This window comes from Argiope bruennichi, chromosome 4, assembly GCF_947563725.1.
Source record: "Argiope bruennichi chromosome 4, qqArgBrue1.1, whole genome shotgun sequence".
In the NCBI taxonomy this organism is placed as follows: Eukaryota; Metazoa; Arthropoda; class Arachnida; order Araneae; family Araneidae; genus Argiope; species Argiope bruennichi.
In genome coordinates, this window is record NC_079154.1 from 136,120,594 (window position 1) to 136,139,489 (window position 18,896).

General features: G+C 28.1%; 1 long non-coding RNA gene across 1 annotated transcript; it reads left to right on the plus strand.

Moving 5' to 3' along the window:
- The first annotated feature begins 174 nt into the window (after positions 1 to 174).
- Positions 175 to 13,276, plus strand: LOC129966940 (uncharacterized). Its single transcript, XR_008784319.1, has 3 exons — positions 175 to 264; positions 11,549 to 11,737; positions 13,137 to 13,276. It is a non-coding gene; the product is annotated as an uncharacterized LOC129966940 (long non-coding RNA).
- The last annotated feature ends 5,620 nt before the right edge of the window (positions 13,277 to 18,896 follow it).

Below are 18,896 nucleotides of genomic sequence, written 5' to 3' on the forward strand. Positions count from 1 at the left end.
TTGGAGGATAAAAATGCTTCCTATACCGTTATCGAGCTAACAGTTTTAGCTTAAGATGTATTTCTTTGCTAATTACTTCCTATTACGCGTTGTTTCCACCTGCTCGCCCGTATGATTTCGGCTCGCCCTATTAAGATCTCGTGAATCTTCGATTCATGCATCTGGTAGAAGGTGGGACGAATGACACTTTAGATATTGCTAATTCCCCTCTCTTGTGTTTCCGTTACTCATCTCTGATTAAGAAGAGAAATATTCCTATGTAAAGTAAGTTAATTGATTTGACACATTCGGCAATATATTTTTTAAATGGCAAGGTGAGTTTTGTTTACATTGCTGAACCAAAAATGGCAAAATAAGATTTTTCACCTGTAAATTAGTGAGAAAGTTTTGAGCATGCTGTCCCTAACCCTAGCTCAGGAAAGATAACAATATCTTATTTGATTGTTGAAATGAACCCTTTGAGGGAAAGATCCTTTGAATATCCATTTATTTATTATATTTTTTAACAGTCATAATGATTGGTCAGATGGTTAAATATCCAAATAAATTTATTCAAAATATCAAGATAAAGAATGTATTTACAATTTCTCTTTGTATAGAATATTTGACTTTAGAATGCGCTAATTCTGCATATTTTGTTTGTCATTTTTCGTAAGTATTATCTGTAATAATAAAGATGAATGTGTGTGCATGTTGACACTCTATAGTCTAGTTAAAATATTGCTGACCTAGAGCTAACAAGTTTGGTACATACATACTCTAGATGAGAATAGACACCTCAGAGATATTTTTTGATTCGAATTTTAACTAATTAAAAATTAAATAAAATTTTGGAATATTTTAACAATAATTTCCGGAGATAAATTCCCCTTCCTCAAAATGAATCCCCAAAAATGTTTTTTTATATATTATCCAAATATATAAAATTGCAAAAATTCGTATCACTGATATCTATTATTTTGCAGTATAATTTAAAAAATATTTTAATAAATTCTTTAAAAAAAACTAGAAATTTTAAGAATATTTTCTAACAATTTATTTTGAAGAAAATAAAAATAAAAATTAGCCTGCACGAGTAAGTGTGCACGGGAAATTATCAGAAGACTCTTACTGCAAACTAAACTCAGAAAAGTGTAATTTTCAGCTTATGTCTTTATAAAATGTGATATTTTCTTTAAAAAAATGCGAAAGAAAGTTTTTTGTGACTAAAATTATTTATTTTATTAATTAAGTAATTCAATTTTATTTCAAGCAAATATGATTTATATATAGAGGATATCCATTTTAATCGGATTCCAATACCTAATTTCTAAACGGTTAGTATTAGGCATATAGATATAATAGGAAAAATATTCTAAATGAAATAAAGAATGTTAGTTATGTATTTTGAGTCATTAAATTTATAATGAATTGAAAATGATATACTATTATACAAACACTAGATTCTATGAGTCATATTTAATAAAACATTTTTTTATATCCTAACATTATAAATAAAAAAAGGCCAATTCTCTTGTGACCAAAATTCAATGATTTGTGAAAATTTGAATAATGCTACCTCATAAAAAACGGGACTTTAGACTTTAGACCATCACATAGACTTCAGTGATCATCTCAGAGAAGATCCAATCAGTTTTTTCGAAGTTAATTAGCCTAAAATTACGATTGTTTTCATTTTTTTTAAAGTGATATTTATGAATCTATATGATTTGGTCGCAGAAGACAGAAACAGTTTTTTAGTTGTATTGTCAAAAATATTTTATGGAATGACTTCTTAGATTCAAAGGGTTGTATAAAATAGAGACTTCTTAATTTTTTTCAGATGTGCATTTATTGACGGAAATATTATATTTATGTCATTTAAATCTTTTTGGAAATAAAATTAAAACCTAAAATTTATGAGGAATCAGAAATACTTTTTTTGAATCATTCTTTCATATACTGTATAAATTATGAAAAAAATATCTGTAGTGCTTATAAAATTTCATTGCCGAACGATTCTATTTTCTGTACTCATATTTGAAAAAAAAGAAACGAAACCCCTTTGATTTCAGCATTTTTTTTGTTTTAATTGAAGTTTAATCGCTTCCGCTTTAATTTATTCAAATTTCATGAGAGATAAGAGAAAATTAGAGATATATAATACAATGAACGATGCAAGTGTTCTATTATAGCATGAATTATATGACAATAAAAATTTGGAGTTTAAAAATATTTTGCTGAAACTATTATTAAGAGAATAAGTTACATAAAATAGTTAATTGAAAATTTCAACGAATATTAATCCCGGCGAATCAGTTAGTCGCCAAAGGTGGCTAGTTTGCATAAAATAAATATCGTTTTAAGTAGTGATTCTTGAAAAGGCTATATTGAGTTACTAATAAGTAATCTGATGGTTTGAAAAGAATTATCCAGCTATTTGAAGAATTATTCATTCCAAATGAACGTCTTTTGCTTCCTTTGGAAAGATGCGATTAGAAAGAATGGGCTGCGGCTTATTGTGATATGATATATGTTTGCTCAGTAAATTTCTGATCAAAATACCATTAACAAAAATAATTTATATGCCGGAAGTATGACGGTTTTAACTAGTTAAGAATACTTGAGAATATCAGCCAACCTCTGGCGGATTATCAGAAATCGCAATTTTGTATTCCCCTTCTGCAGTGTTATTCATTACGTATTCTTTGATTTTTACTCATTTTCGTTTTTCAGGGCATAATAGGGTTGTGTCGATAAAGTCATTGACACTACTGGCTTATTTTGAACTAGCGCTGTTAAACGCCTGTTTCAATTTCTCTTTTGAATTATATTTTAAACAAGTAACGTGTCATTATGTCAGAAGTCGATAAAAGAATCCTGTCTGAAGATCTTTATTTGAAGAATTTGCATTAGTTGAGGTAAAGAAATACTCGTAATAAATATAACACATAGGTGCTTTTTTATTGAATAATTGCAACTTTATGGAAGTAGGCAAATTCTGCTTTCTCATTTATAATTTTCAATAATATAAAATAGTTTTAATGGTAAAATATTTGAATTTGCGTACTACCTGAAAAAAATCTAATAACTAAGGATTATTCAAAAATCGCCTTTGTATTTTTTCTGTTTTAGGATATCACTTAAACTTTGGGTAAAAAAAATGTGTCTAGATACTCTCTAATTATTTTCTCTTTTGTCTAAATGTCTAAATAAAAGTCCTTTAAAAGTATCCAAAAGTAATTTTTCATACTCACAATTTATCCTCAATACTTTTGAATCACATAATTTTGCTGTTTATCGAATATTATTTCGGTGAAAAATACTCGAGTAAAATGATCTGTTTACCATCTCATAGTTCAAACATTTACTAATACAGTTTTCCGATTTGATAAGCATGCTATTTCACATTGTTTGATATAATTTTTTTTTAAAGTTATAGTCGCTACAATGCGGATACAAATATATTTCACATTTTTTTGCAAGAAAAAATTGGCAAAAAATATGTAAAGCAAAGCATATGTAAATATGAAATTATACAATTTTCTTTGGATATGACATTTAAAAGTCGGGGAAATCCATGCAGTCATGAAGACGACTGTATTGGAAATTTTCATTCAAAGAAAATGGTTTTGAATGACACGCATTTAAGAAATTTTCATAAATATATCATGCTATGTTGCTTTGGTAACTTTTCTCACGTGGCATTGTTTAAATAGACAAATCTCATAGTGGAAGTTATATTATGGATAAAGACGTGTTTATCATCTGCTATAAATCGAATCTCCCTTCGGGGAACTAGTTCACATTTGTGTTTCACGGTCGATCTTTGATTGGAGCTGGCTCACATTTGTGTCTTGCTTGGAAAAAAACACACACCAAAAGCCTCTCAACTGTATTGGCCTATCACTTTTTGATAATACAGGGGATAGATAGATTGATTGATTTTTAGAAAGGGCATGTTCAATATCTTCCCTTGCGATAGTTGCAGTTTTGGATGATTTCGTTTTCAGACCCGTGATAGCAAAATTATTTTTCTAGACGCATAGACCAATCAAATTATATTTTGATTGAATAACGCAGGGAATTAATTGATTGATTTTACAAATAATTGTACAGAGGGTATGTTTAAGTTTCTTCCCTCCCGGTAGTTGCACTTTTGGATGATTTCATTTTCAGACACGTAACAGAAAAAATGATTTGTTAGAAGCCTACAACAATCGAATTCTAGTTTGATTTAATAATGTAAGGGATTGATTTTACAAATAGGCATAAAGAGTGCACTAACAGAGTGCACTTTATAGAGAGTGCAATTTTATTCTTCCTTTCAATAGTTGCAGTTTTGGTTGTTTTCGTTTTTAAACACGTAATAGCAAAAATGACTTTCTAAGCACAAAAATGACATCAATTTTATTCCTTTAAATTGTTGAATTGGCCATTTAAAACAGGTTCCTATATTTTCTCCATGATATTGAGCAGGAATAGCTAGTTTCTGTGTTAAGCATACTTAAGAGGAACTTTAAAAACTTTTAACTCCTGAAATAAATAAATAAAAATAAAAATACTTTGTCGAATTTACACTTGAAAAATTATTCATGGCCGATTTTATTTTTAATGTTCATTATGTCATTAAATAAGCATTTTTTTTATCTATCGCAATTTAAAAAAATTAGTCTCTCAGATTAAAAGCCTTTTATTTAAAAGCGAACAACTGATGTTCAGTCCTCCTATCCCTTATTCAATCAAATATCCGGGAGCAAACATAATGGGTTTTTTTGGATGGTCAATCCACGAACTTAAACCAATGAAATTGCCTTAAAATTTGTTCCCCATATTTTGATATTTTTTATATTACTTTGATTGGATTATCATGGCGGTTTAAAACGTCAAGATAAATCTTCTGAGATTCTTTGTTTGTGCTAATCTTGAGATTTCTTTTTATATACAAAATGGAGCAATGACCGCTGTATAGAAAGTTTAAGAATGTATAAGTTTGTAGTTAAATTTTGATATACAGGGTGGTTATAATTAAACTTCCCCTATAAACAGCATTATAATGCGCAAACGGGTGAATGGATTGCAGCGAAATTTGGTATATAGACTGTACACGAGATGCACTCACGGAATTTATTTTGAAAAAAAGATAATAATTTAGTTCCAAAATGTCAACCAGAGGGCACTTCCCAAGCAGCAAGAGAAGTTGCTAAACGATTGGCCAAGCATCGCAGCCATCTGATATACGCCGCCCGTATTTTGCCAATGTCACCTTTGCATTGGCGCGACATCGGATTTTGACCATATTTTTTTCTGTCGCCTCTGAAGATCGCTTTTTCATCGGGGCGAACTCCTACGGCGACTTAGTGAAAAAGACCGGCTCAAAGCAATCGGCCCATAGTCGCCTCGATGTCGGGAAAGTTGCTTTTCCTAGGTGGCGCTATGCGAACATATTTTAGAAATTTCCCATGAATCACCTGGCGTGTATTGGATTTTGAAATTCAACCAGCAACGCATACTGTCATTTCAAGAAACTTGGTAAGTGTAAAGTTTTTATTATTATATATTTGTAAATAATATATTATTTATTCTAAATAGTGAATAAAAAAAATTATTTTTGTTGAAGCCGTTCGAACTCGTTGCTTAACATGGAGTTGCACGTGATATTATTAGCGTTAGGCGTAAGCTACGATTATCATTTCTTTTCTTGTTTGTATTCTTTTCAAGTGATTTTATTTCCTATCTTTTTTTTGTGTGTGTGTCTATTCTTAAATTATTGCAGATATTTTTCCATTTCATTTACAATGCCTTTCCTTTTGTTAACAACAATTTCTAATGAAAAAAGTTTTAAAAAAATATTAAATTACGTTCTTATGTTTTGGTTTTGCAATAACATATGTGTTATTATTTTCATTTCGACATAAAGCTAAAAAAATAGATTAGCAGAATATATTTATTGTAAATTTCAAAAAAAAAAAAAAAAAAAAAATCTTTAAAACTTGCAATTATGTAGTTATATTTGAATACTCTTATGTGAATAGTTTATAATTATTTCACCGTTCATAAAATAGTAACATAAATTTTACACCCATTAGTTTATATTATTTTTCTCTATTGTCCTAAACATTATTATAATATTTGCCTATATAGTTTTATCAGATTGAAAACATTATCAAGCTTATGAAGTTTTATATATCTATTTTACTCCTTAATTACATATCTCCAATTGTCAACAAATATTTTATTTGTACTTTTAAAAGAAGTGAAAGCTCAATCATTATTCTAATTAAGGAATATGTTTTTTAGGTTCATCAAATCTGCAAAAAGAAGAGTGAACTTGAAGAAAAGTATATGTATAATTCTTTATATGTATTACCAGCAAAATATGAAATCCAGTATTCTATAGAATTCCCAAGCATTGTATATAATGCCTAAAACAAGCCAGTAATGTATGAAACAATTTGTATTTCATACATTTTCTAAGCATTCTATAGAATGCCAAATGACAACCTGGCAAAGTATGAAATACATCTCTCATTCAATGAAATAAAAATTTTGTGCAACCTTTGTTTCAAAACTGAAAATGCAATTAAAGATAAAATAAATTTTAAAATTGATCTATAAATATAAACTAAAAAAAAAAATTTCTCAATATTTTTTTGGAAACAACTGTGCAAGTTTCTATTCCTGACTTCAAGAAAGAGCAAAATATTGGAAGTTATAATTAATGTGACGGAGTATGGTTTCTACCTACTTGGAACATCAGAAGGAAATTTAAAACAATTATATGTCCCAATTCACTTTATATCCTAAGAACTTGTTTAGAATTGGAGATATTCCAAATCAGAAAATTTCTCTCTGGTCAGTTGCAATTACTCAGAGCAGTGGAAGCAATCAAGGATTTATCAGATGTATGTGTTTATGTGCCAAAATATGTAATGTCTTTTCGTGAAAAATGTAGTAAAACTTCAAAATGTTGCAATGCGATAGGCTTGAATGACAAGTAGGTAAATTTTAATTTCTGATTTTTTTTTATCTGAAAACTTATTTGCCTTAATTAGAAAGGCATAAATTTTGTTTTGTACAAATTTTATTTTTCTATATAATTTGAATAAATTTTTTTAATGGCAACCTCATTATTTTTTCAGACTGACAATTCAAGTGATTTTAATTCTATTTAGCTTAGTTAATTTTCCTTTTCATTTACAATTTTTCTATGAAAGAAGTTTAATAAAGTATTAAATAACATTTTTATATTTTGGTATTGAAATAACATTTGTGTAATTATTTTTATTTTGACATGAGGCTAAAAAAAAGTTTAGCAGAATGTATTTATTTTAAACTTCAAAAAAAAAAAAATTCTTTAAAACTTGAGATTATGCAGGCACTTTTGAGTTCTCTTATATGAATAGTTTCAAAGTATTTCGCATTTCATATAACAGTAACATAAATTTTACTCCCATTAGTTTGAGTTTTTTTTTTTCCTTTATTATCCTAAACATTATTATAAAGTTTGCTTACACAGTCCAGTATCAGAACAAAAATATTATGCTTATGAAGTTCTATAAGGCTTTTGCTTGTTAATTACTCATGTCCACTTGTCAACAAATGTTTTATTTGTACTTTTAAATGAAGCGAAATATCAATTACTATTATAATTGTTTTCTAGGTTCAGCAAAAAGGAAAAATGAAATGCATAAATAAATGTTTTTTATATGTAGCTGAAGATTCAGTTATACATATATAGAATATTTATATAAATGTGTGTGGATTTTTAGAAATTTCAAACTCTTCAAGTATTACATAATAAATAAAGTTTAAATAAATTTTTTATAAATTACTTTGTGTCAATATTATTTATTCTTCTAAATTATAAGTCATAGTTTCAGGATTTTGCTTGGGTGTATAAGTCATTACAGAAAATTCAGTAAAAAATTTCAAGTAAATTATTATTTTACTTTGTATTTCTAAAATATTATTTAATGAAGGTCTTTGTAAATAAATTGTTTTGCATAGTTGTTTTTCTTTTCTCCTAAAAATAAAGAGGGGAAAATAATAATTAAAAAAATATTTGTCTAAAGAAATTTTGTATAATTGAAAGTAGTGTTTACATTTTTAGGTATGGAGTTTTTGTAAAATATTCAGAGTTAATCATAGATCAAATTTGGTTCTTGTGCCATGAAACAAAACCAAACTAATCATAGATTTTAAAAAAAAAATTAGAAATTTGAAGTAAATTGTTAATTTGTGCTTGTAAAATGTTATCAATTGGACATTAGCTAACACTAACATTTGTAATAAGGTATAAAATTTCTACACCATAAAGTAACTTTGTAAGTTAATAATAATAAAGTAACTTTGTAAGTTAATAATAAGATTTCGTATAAGTAAAAGAAGTGTTGTATTTTTGTGCATGGAATTTTTGTGAAACATATTTTTCAAATATTCAGAGTTAATCATAGATCAAATTTGGTTATTTTGCCACACATCTAAACCTCACTAAACATAAATTATGAAAATATTAGAAATTTGAAGTAAGTTATTAAATAAGAAGTAAGTTTGTGCTTGTAAATTGTTGTTTATTGAATATTAGCTAACACTAACATTTATAATGAGGTTTAAAATTAATGCAATATGAAGTAACTCTGTAAATTAATAGTAAATAAAATTTCCTATAATGGGAAGAAGTTTTCCATGTTTGGGTATGGAATTTTTGTGAAATATTCAGTGTTAATCATTAATTAAATTTGGTTCTTGTGCTACAAAACCAAACAACTAAATATAGATCAAGAAAATATTAGAAATTTGAAGTAAATTATTAATTTGTGCTTGTAAAATGTTGTATGTTGGACATCAACCGACACTAACATTTATAATGTGTAAAATTTCTACAACTTGAAGAAACTTTACATGTTAATAGTAAATATAAGGAATTTTGTAAAATTGAAAGAAGTGCTGCATTTTTGTGTATGGAATTTTTGAGAAATATTCAGTGTTAATCAAAGATCAAATTTAATTCTTGTGCCATAAAACCAAACTAATCATAGATAATAAAAAAAAATATTAGAAATTTGAAGTAAATTGTTATTTTGTGCTTGTAAAATGTTATCTATTGGACATTAGCTAACACTAAAATTTATAATGAGGTATAAAATTTCTTCATGAAGTAATTTTGTAAAATCAATAGTAAATAGAATCAGTAAAATTGAAAGAAGCGTTACATTTTTGTATATGGAATTTTTATGAAACATATTTGTGAAATATTCGGGGTTTAACATTGATCAAATTTTGTTATTTTGCTACGAATCTAAACCTCACTAAACATAAATTATGAAAATATTAGAAACTTGAAGTAACTTATTAATTAGTGCTTGTAAAATATTTTCTATTGAAGAAACATATAATAGGAATTATATAATTTAGTGTTTGAAACTATTTTTAACCAATGCATTAAATTTTAGGGTGTTAAAATAGGAATTTGTGTTTTATTCTTTAGGAATTATTTGTTTATTGCTCACATTAAGCAATGTATAGTAAAAAATATATATATATATATATTTTTTAATAGGAATTATATATTTTTCTGTTTCGAATTTTTATAAAATAGCTTTTAAAAACAAATGATATAGGCAATATATATAATACATCTACTTTTAAATTTCTAATATCAGTTAAAATCATACTGATTAATTATATAATTGAAACTATGATTATGTTAACATTTCTTCCCATGCATTAAACAATGAAAATAAATAGGAAATATCAATGAAGGAAATAAATCTTATATGTAGATAGATGTTCAGGGGATCAAATTTAAAATTATTTCAGATAATTTTAACATTTTTTTATTTTTTTTAAAGAACAGTAAAAAAATGTCATTTAAACATTTTATAGGGTAAAATTGTGGTAAAATCTATGCTATAATAATAGTTAAAAAAAAGTTGGAAGAATTGTTAGAATGACATTTTCCATGAATTTTTATCGAAAACAAGTATTTTATGGAATTTTAAATTTATCAAAATAAATAACAAACACTATTATTAATAGGTAAAAAAAGAAAAGTAAACTATTCAAAATATCTCGTATTTTCAGGCTTTTGACAAAATTTTGAAAGTATGATAGTTTTAAATATTATGACACTAGTTTCTAGAGTTTGAGAAAATTGAATAACCATTAAACTAATATTTCAATTTGACACCAGCAAGTGTTCAGAAATAAAGTGCCTATTGATTGGCATTTGGTTGCCCATTGCTAAAATACATGGGGAAATGATTGGTATTGGGTCGCCCATTGCTAAAACACAAGGGGAAATGATTGGTATTGGGTCGCCGATTGTTAAAACACATGGGGAAATGATTGGTATTGGGTCGCCGATTGTTAAAACACATCGGGAAATGATTGGTATTGGGTCGCCCATTGATAAAACAGGTCGCGAAATGCTTGGTATAACGTCGCCCGTGATAATAACAAGTCGCCAAAGGATCGGCAAATTCGTCGAAAACAAGTCGGGGCGACCATCGCGCGGCGAACCGCCGGGGGACATGACCAATGTCGGGGCGAGATCGCCTCCGATCTCGCCCCAATCTCGTTCCGTGGGGCGATGCTTGGCCAATGGTTGGCCAACGATCTTTTGCTGCTTGGGTTTTACCGGAAAAACATTAAATCTAATACAATAAACAACTAAAATGGAATACAGAAGCAATATTAACAATCCAGAACTTGAATTATGAGTAATAAAATGTAAAGCCGCGGAAAAGTTGTCATTTCTGGGAAAAAATGTCGAGATTTGCATGCTTACGAAGAAGAGAAAGATTTATGCAAAACAGGTTAGAGTAAGAAACGTTTGCAGTCGTTTTGAAGTTTCATGTCGATGTTTCCGGCTGTAATGATGATGGTTTCTTGTTGCGACGTTGAATGACTTAAAGAACTCCATAATGCTTCATGTGCGAAGTGATCAACTGATCAGTTATGATCTGCTGTGGAACACACTGCCCATCCACATGAAATTTTGCAGGTGGTCACATGCAGCACCTTTCCCTCATCATCCTGGACACGATTAACAACTGCTCCTCTTGTGCAATTTCATCCTCATCTGTTTCGGTTTCTGAAAATTGGACTGTTTCCTCCCCCCCCCCCCTCAAACAACGTACTGTTATTTTTTTCTTACCTTTACTTAATGTGGTTTGATGAAAAGGTCATTAGAAACTAGTCAATAAATGTTAATATTGTTTTTGTATTGCGTTTTGATCGTTTATTGCGTTAAAATTAATGTTTTTCCGCAAAATGTGCCCTCTGGTGGACAATTTCGAACTAAAATTGTTTTTTCTCTAAATTCCGTGAGCGCATCTCGTGTATAGTGTATATACCAAATTTCGGTGCAATCCGTTCAATTGTTTGCGTTGTAGGATGCTGTTTATTAGGGAAAATTTAATTATAACCACCCTGTATATCTTAAGGAACCAATACCTCATACATTTCAAGGCCTTGTTGAACAGGGCTGCATTTTATTCCTTTCGATTTAAAAAAATAATTCTGAAAACTTATTATATGTATTAATGAAAGCTTTCTTTTATAGACTCTGACGAATTATGCGAGCATTTATAGTAAAAGCGATCTTCCTCGTGTGTCTGGGAGTTTTATTATATGCGACAGTGTCAGAAGGAATCTTAGTAAAAAAACTTCTGAAGTTCCTTTTCGAAAAAAGAAATGTGGTACTTTTTCCTGTTCCCATTCCTATTTTCAGAAAAATTTCGCCCCCTGTTAAGTAAGTATTTAGACTGCTGTAAAATGTTTAGGTTTCTATTTTATACTCAAGTTTTTAGTATATTGACGATAGACGGATACATGCTAGCATATCTCTTGCAATTATATTTGGTTTGGGTGTAATAAAATTCATTTCAAAGACTTCATTTTCATCAATCAAATATTTTCAAATACTTTATTTTCTCCGGGCATTTGAAAAGAAAAAGTTGTATAAAGAAACGAAAAATTTTTGTTCATTGAAAATGAGTGAAATAAAGAAAAAAATTAAAATATTTGAAAATTTCGCTTCTCAAAAAGGAACCGAGCAATACAGGTTGCTTTGAAATTGCGATGCTTATTGACATTATTTAAATCGCATTAAAAACAGACAAAGACGACTCAAATGTTTTCAATTAATTATTTTGATTCTTCTATTTGATCCATTCATCAATAAAAATTGGACTGGAATAAATTTGATTTTAGATTATATTGTCGTAATGCTGTTCAAATAATTTTCAGAACATATAATATCTATTATTTCTGCCAAAAAAATGACAAAACTTCTTGACTTCAGACATTCACCGAATAGCTGTACAATTATAACGCGGTTAAATGAACTATAAAAAACGGCGCTTTTTAAAAATAAATGGAAATTGTTTATTTTAAAGAATTTAAAAAATGAAATATAATTATTTATTTTTTAAATGTAATATAAAAAAACCATTTTACTCTGTCTAATATTGATCAAATTTCATTGAGCTGAGACAGTTTCATTGACCCTAATACAGTTTTACTTGTAAATGCAAGACACGTGTTTTGAAAGTGTATGAAATTTTGGTAAGAATTTATTTTAGAGTAAAATTATTAAGCAATGCAATTTTTCTTAATTAAAGACTTAAAAGTAGAAAATAATTGAAATAAAAAAAAATCTTTTCTTAAGGTACAAATAAAACAGTGTTTCTAAAACTATTTTAAATTGATTGATTAAATTATTAGATGCAGAAACAAGCAGCATGATTTCAGTTTCATAAATGTCAAAACACCGACTTTAGTACCTAACTTAAAATTTGATACGGAAAAGAATTTTTTTTTTTCATTTTGCATTCTTGAGATGGACTTCGACAGTTTTTTTAAAATTATTTTATACAAATATAAAGACATTTTTTTTCTCTTGACCATTTTCAAAGATTTTTCTAACATTGACGCAAATATTAGTGTCAGTAATCAAAATAAGACAAACCAACGTTTGCTTTCATCCGACATGATAAGATTTCTGTGCGAGTCATTTAATTGATGAATATTTACTCGTAACAACCTAGTGCTTTTAAAAATAAAATCAGAAAGATTTATTTATTTTTTATATATCCATATAATCATATTTTTTGTTAAATAAATGCATTTTCATTTTTTTTTCTTTACAGGCAAGCAAGTTTTGAACTTCATCATGAGGAAGTATTTCCAGGCCCTGCAGATTATATAATTCCACCACCACCACCCAATCCACCTTTTCCACCTTATGATGATTTCGCGTATCCATATCCTTGACAAAGGGAAAACTGAGCAAGAATTTCAAAGAAATAAATTTTTTTTCTTCGATGATGTTGGCTTTCATCACATTTGATTTATTTACCATCTTTTAAAAACTCTGTGCAAGAAAACTGAACAGCTATTCAATTTTAAAATAGGCTTTAGTTTTCCTGCGTAGCTTGTTTATTATTACAAGAAACTACTTTTTTTTCTAAAATTCGTTCTCGGCTTAAAAGCAAATGAATTATATGATGTACAGATCAATATTTTAAATTCCGTCCGTTCTTTACTTTTACTATTGTTTATGCTTTTGAGTTTGCGATTCTATTTTAGCTATTTAAGTTTTCTGATGAATAAAACAATCACCCAAATTTTAATCTTTCTCCCATGTAAATTGCCTAAGTGCGACTATAAAGAACCCCTGTCTAACGGATTTCAAATTATTACTCTTAAATATTTATTGCTTATTAAGTAAAAAAAAAAAAATAATAAATCCAAGAATTTCTATAATGCATTATTTAGGATACAATAATTAATTTTTAAAACAATGCGGCATTAAAAAAGGTTTTCAACTTTTTATCCTTTTATAAAATAAGATACATTGTACAAATTATATCTTATTTCAGAAAATCAATTTTTGTTGGATGAGTGCGTCCAAATTATATTCTGTCGTAAGTAAAATCTATGAAGATTTTCTATTAAAATTATACTTTCTGATGGCCTCTAACCTCCTTACTTCATAACTATTTTGTACTTTATATTATATATATAGACACTGTTGTAGAATCCTGATATATTGAGAATAAATAAGGACTTATATAGAAGTCAAAATTAATAATAATAATAATTTTGAAAATTATTAACAGTTCATTACATTGAATTTAAAGAAGTAGTTGAAAGGTATAAAAATACATTTTTACAGAAACAAAATCAGTGATTTTTATTAGTATCAGTCATTATTTTTTTCTGAAGTTTCACGAGTGATAAAAATTTTATTGCATTATATGATTTAAAACCTGTTTGCTGCAGTTATCGACAGTTGATGACTAATTGGCAAACAAATCCTAATATTAATTTTTTTAAAATTTCACAGCACCGTTAATGTGTCGAAGAGTTACCATAAAATCATTTGCACGCATTAAAAAATCTAAATAAAGTAAAACCCATTCAATGCAAGAAGTTAACCGTCCTCAGACATAATTTTAAAAATGTAAGAAGCTAATTCTATTTTATAAATATTTTGTTTAATAATAAAAACAAACATTAATTAATATCATTGCAATAAAGGCTCTCTTTGAATCCAGGTAAAACACCACAAATCCTAAATTTTGATGTTTATTATTTGCTAATCTAATGCCCTTTCACAAAAGACTAAAAGAATGTTTTTTCAATTTTATGGATTCGGAATGTCGTGTCAATCCATCATCATAGGCATGGGAAACATCATGGGATGCGGGCTTTCCATATAAAGGCTGTTTCCATGGTGGAAGCCTCTAAAATGAAAAATAAATTTCTTATTGACATTTTTAGATTTTGAGTAGTTATTATATTACAATACATATTTTTCAATTTCAAATACAAAGCATAGATAATGTAATTAAGAGCTTAATACAATAGATTTCACTATGCAACATATTCATATGTATCATTTCAAACATGACACTGTGAATAACATGTTCAATCGGTAAATTGAAATTGAAATTAGTTTCGAGAACCTTCAGACCGATATGAAGCAATATGAATTCAACTAACAGATGCAATGATTCTGAAATGAGTTATCGAGCCAGTTGCTATTTATCTAATAACTGGACGTAATAGCGCAATCAAGAACCAGCCACCATTTTGGCAGACTTGTTTCATGTTTGTAATGATTAAACGTTGTAATCCTTTTCCACTCACTTCTTTTCTGTGTTGCAATTTTGAAATTTTAGAGCTGTGTGTTCCCAAGAACAATAATCTATTTTAGTATTTTTCTGAATTTCGGTTCACAAATTTATTTTTAATGATTTTTATTTTATGAGTGGCATTATCTAGTAGTGAATCAGAGCGATGTTTGATTCAAAATTTACATTGTTCATAGTAATGAATTGCGGAAAATATTAAAAAATAAAAGTTATTTGATCATAATAATAAAAAAAGATTTAGAATCATAAAAAGCTTTTCAAATGGTTCAACATCTTGAGAATTTACAATTTATTGTGATGCTCATATTTTTTTACTAATTTTTTGAAATAATAAAGGTACATTCCACTTTTTTTTAAATGTTGCTTAAATTTCGAATTTTTAATAAAACTACTTAAATGAAGTAAAGAACTATTCATTATACTTCGAACTAAAAAGAATACTTATAATGAAATAATTGATTTTGGAAAGAAGCGTTTTAATACACATTTGGTACTGTTAGCTAAATCATATTTTAAAATAAATATTTCGACGTGGTTTTTTCCCTTGAATAATTACATTCAACTTAAAGGATACTGTTAGAAACTGGAGAACTTTAAGCGATTCGTTTTTTTCGGCTAAAGATTGGAAATAGGTGTTTTTATGTGTCTTTAGCATCTGTTCTAATGACCAAACTAAAAAAATAGGCAAAACTCTCCTTCAATACTTTGAAAAGAATGTAATTTCGATTTCTGGTCCGTTTGTTTATATCACAATGTGTTGTTTTCAAAGTTCACTGTGCATTTTTTTTTTAATAAATTTTACAATCTAGAATAATTCATTTTTAGATCACTTTTTTGAATTGATGTACATAAAAATTTCTTTGATCCGAAATTTTTTCATAATTAAAATAATATTTTTAAATTGTTGAAAGAAAAAAAATGGCGGTAAATTTTTAATCAACACTTAATATTTTTATCTAAAAAAACAACACTCACTTTATTTACACGATATTTTTCCCCTTATTGCAAGCGAACAGAGGAAAATTAAAGGACTTAATTAGCATGATTAATGATAATTTACTAACCAACAATTTTAAAATGCCATATTATTTTATGAAGATTCAAATTTTGCCTTTTCACATTTGCTATTGCACTTTTTTTAGAAAATCGATAAAAAATACAGGATGTAAGCTAGAGCCTTTTTTCCTTCATGCTTAATGTTTCCTTCATGCTTAAATAATTTTGAAAGTCCCAAATTTTCAATCTCCACTTTTAAATAATTTAAAAAAAAATTTCAAGCATAAAATTAATAGAAAATGCTAGATCGAAATCTTCATACGGATATCTTCTTTATCTAAATAATTATAAACTTTATCTGCAAGTTTTTCACTCGAAGCCATGTTTTTCTTTTTTACTTTCCTTTAAATATAAAGCATTGCAATTATCAAAAAATTAGAAATCAAGATTTTGACGAATCTCCTTATTTTAGATAACCCTGAATTCGAAAAATACATGAGAAAAGTTTATCTGTCTGGCTCAAAAGGTAACTTAAAAATGTCTTAAGCTAGACAGATAAAATTTGGTATATGACCTTATTGCAAAATTCGCACATTTCTATCAAATTTTGGGCAAAATCCATTCAGAGGAAGTCAGTTCTGACCGGCTGTTCGAATATAAGTTAACACGATGACTATAAAAAGGACGAGAGCTATAGAATTCGGTGCACATATTTAACATTTATAGCAGAATGCCTATCAAATTTTGAGCCAAATTCAACGAGGGGGTTGAACGTTTGTCGGTCCGCACTTTACGAATCATATAAACGCGATAACTCAAAAACCCAATAGTTTAAATTATCAAATTTTGACAGCAATTGAAATTTTTTGTCAAATTTTTGTTTCAGTCGGTTGGAAAAAAAGAGTATTTAAAACGCAAATTCACCTTTTTCAGAGAGTAAGCGAAAAAGTCGCCGGGACGATCAATCCCTCTCATTCGCGTAGATATCCGCAGAACCGCTCCTTTCTTACTTTGACTGATGGAGATTTAAAAATCCCATCTTCATTGAGCTATAAAATATCGGCAGGAAAATTTAAATTCTTTTCTTTTTATTCTGATTACTAATCACGGCTGCATTCTTTATCCGCATTTGGTTTTTTCGAGTGTTAGTTTGTTAGCACTTGAGCCATGTTACTTATTAATTTTTTTTTTAATTTGAAGAATAATTTTTTAAAATTATTGTGAAAAAATTGTTTGTTTATTATTTATATTTTTATATAATGAGTATATAAGTAATAAGTGATGCATATAAGAAATATATTCGTATAATGTATAGCGATCATTTTCTGGGTTGTTGTTCTATACTGAAAATAGTATTCTGCTGCTAATCACAATATTAAAAATTTATACAATTTTTTTTTAAATTTTTACTTTATGTCGTGCAGCGTACATCAAGTGTCATTATTCTTACATATTTCAATAAATTAAAAACTTTGTTCATGTGAATGTTTATTTATTAATTTTTATTGTTACATAGTAACAATTATAGTTTTGGCAATAAGTAACTATACATCTGTAATGTGTTCCCCTTTCATTTAACGAATTTTCATGTTAATATCTAATGAAACTGCGTTTTAAGCCCTAAAAAAATATCTATCTAGATATCTATATCTATCTACCCTATCTAGAAAAAAATAATTCTTTTAATTCAAAAAATGCAATGTATTTCCTTTGAAAATGTATGAAAGTTAGAAAAAAAGACTTTGCTTCCTGGTTTAATTTTCCATTACCTTAAGAATCCAGTTTTGATAAACTTCAGTTGAGCAGACATCTAAAAAATATGTGTCATTGTAAGATGATAAGATCTCCAAATTGCGAAAAGATCTTTTCAAAAAAAAAATGTAGAGTAAATTAAGTTAAAGACTATGGCACCTGGTTTCCGTTATATATAAAAGAAGAGATAGAAAATGAAAAACGTGTTATTTTCTAGTTAAATTGTTATCAGAGGGAGAGCCATTTTCTTCCTATTGTTCACTTTTGCTGCTAATGTTAGTTTGATTATGAATCCACCTGGCATGTGTATTTTAGACTCATGTAGGTTCTTTATTTTATCCCCTGCATGTAAGGATAAGAAAACAAATGCGCTCTTTATACGCAGTTAATATAAGGAAAATAAAAGAGAAGTTTCGGTTTGTCGTTTAGTTGATGAGAATAAAATGCTGTTGATTTGAACCATGCAGAAGTTTCTGCTGATGGAGCAGAAATTGAAACCAATATGAAAATGAAACCATTGCAACTGATTCAAAATATGTCACTGTTTAAAATATTAACTACTTTCTCGCATACGCAGTATAGAGGAAGTATTGCAATCGTCAAGCAATTCAAACTCGAGATTTTGACGAATCTCCAAATGTATTTTAAGACTTTCCTGGCTTCGTAAAACACAATAAATTTTTTTCTGTCTGCCCGTCTGTCCATCTGCGACAAAGATAACACAAAAATGCTTTAAGGTAATAAAATTTGGTATACGGTCTTTGTATTAAATTAGTAGATTTCTGTCGGTCTCTCAGGATGTTCGAATATAAGCTGACACGATAATTACAAAGCGAGGAGAACTAGATAGATAAAATACGGTTCACAGATTAACATTTATAGTGCGAATATCTATCACATTTTGAGCCAAATCCCATAAGGGGTTGATCGTTTGTCGATCTCCACTTTTTGAAACATCTAAACTCGATAGCTCAAAAACGCAATGGCTTAAATATATCAAAT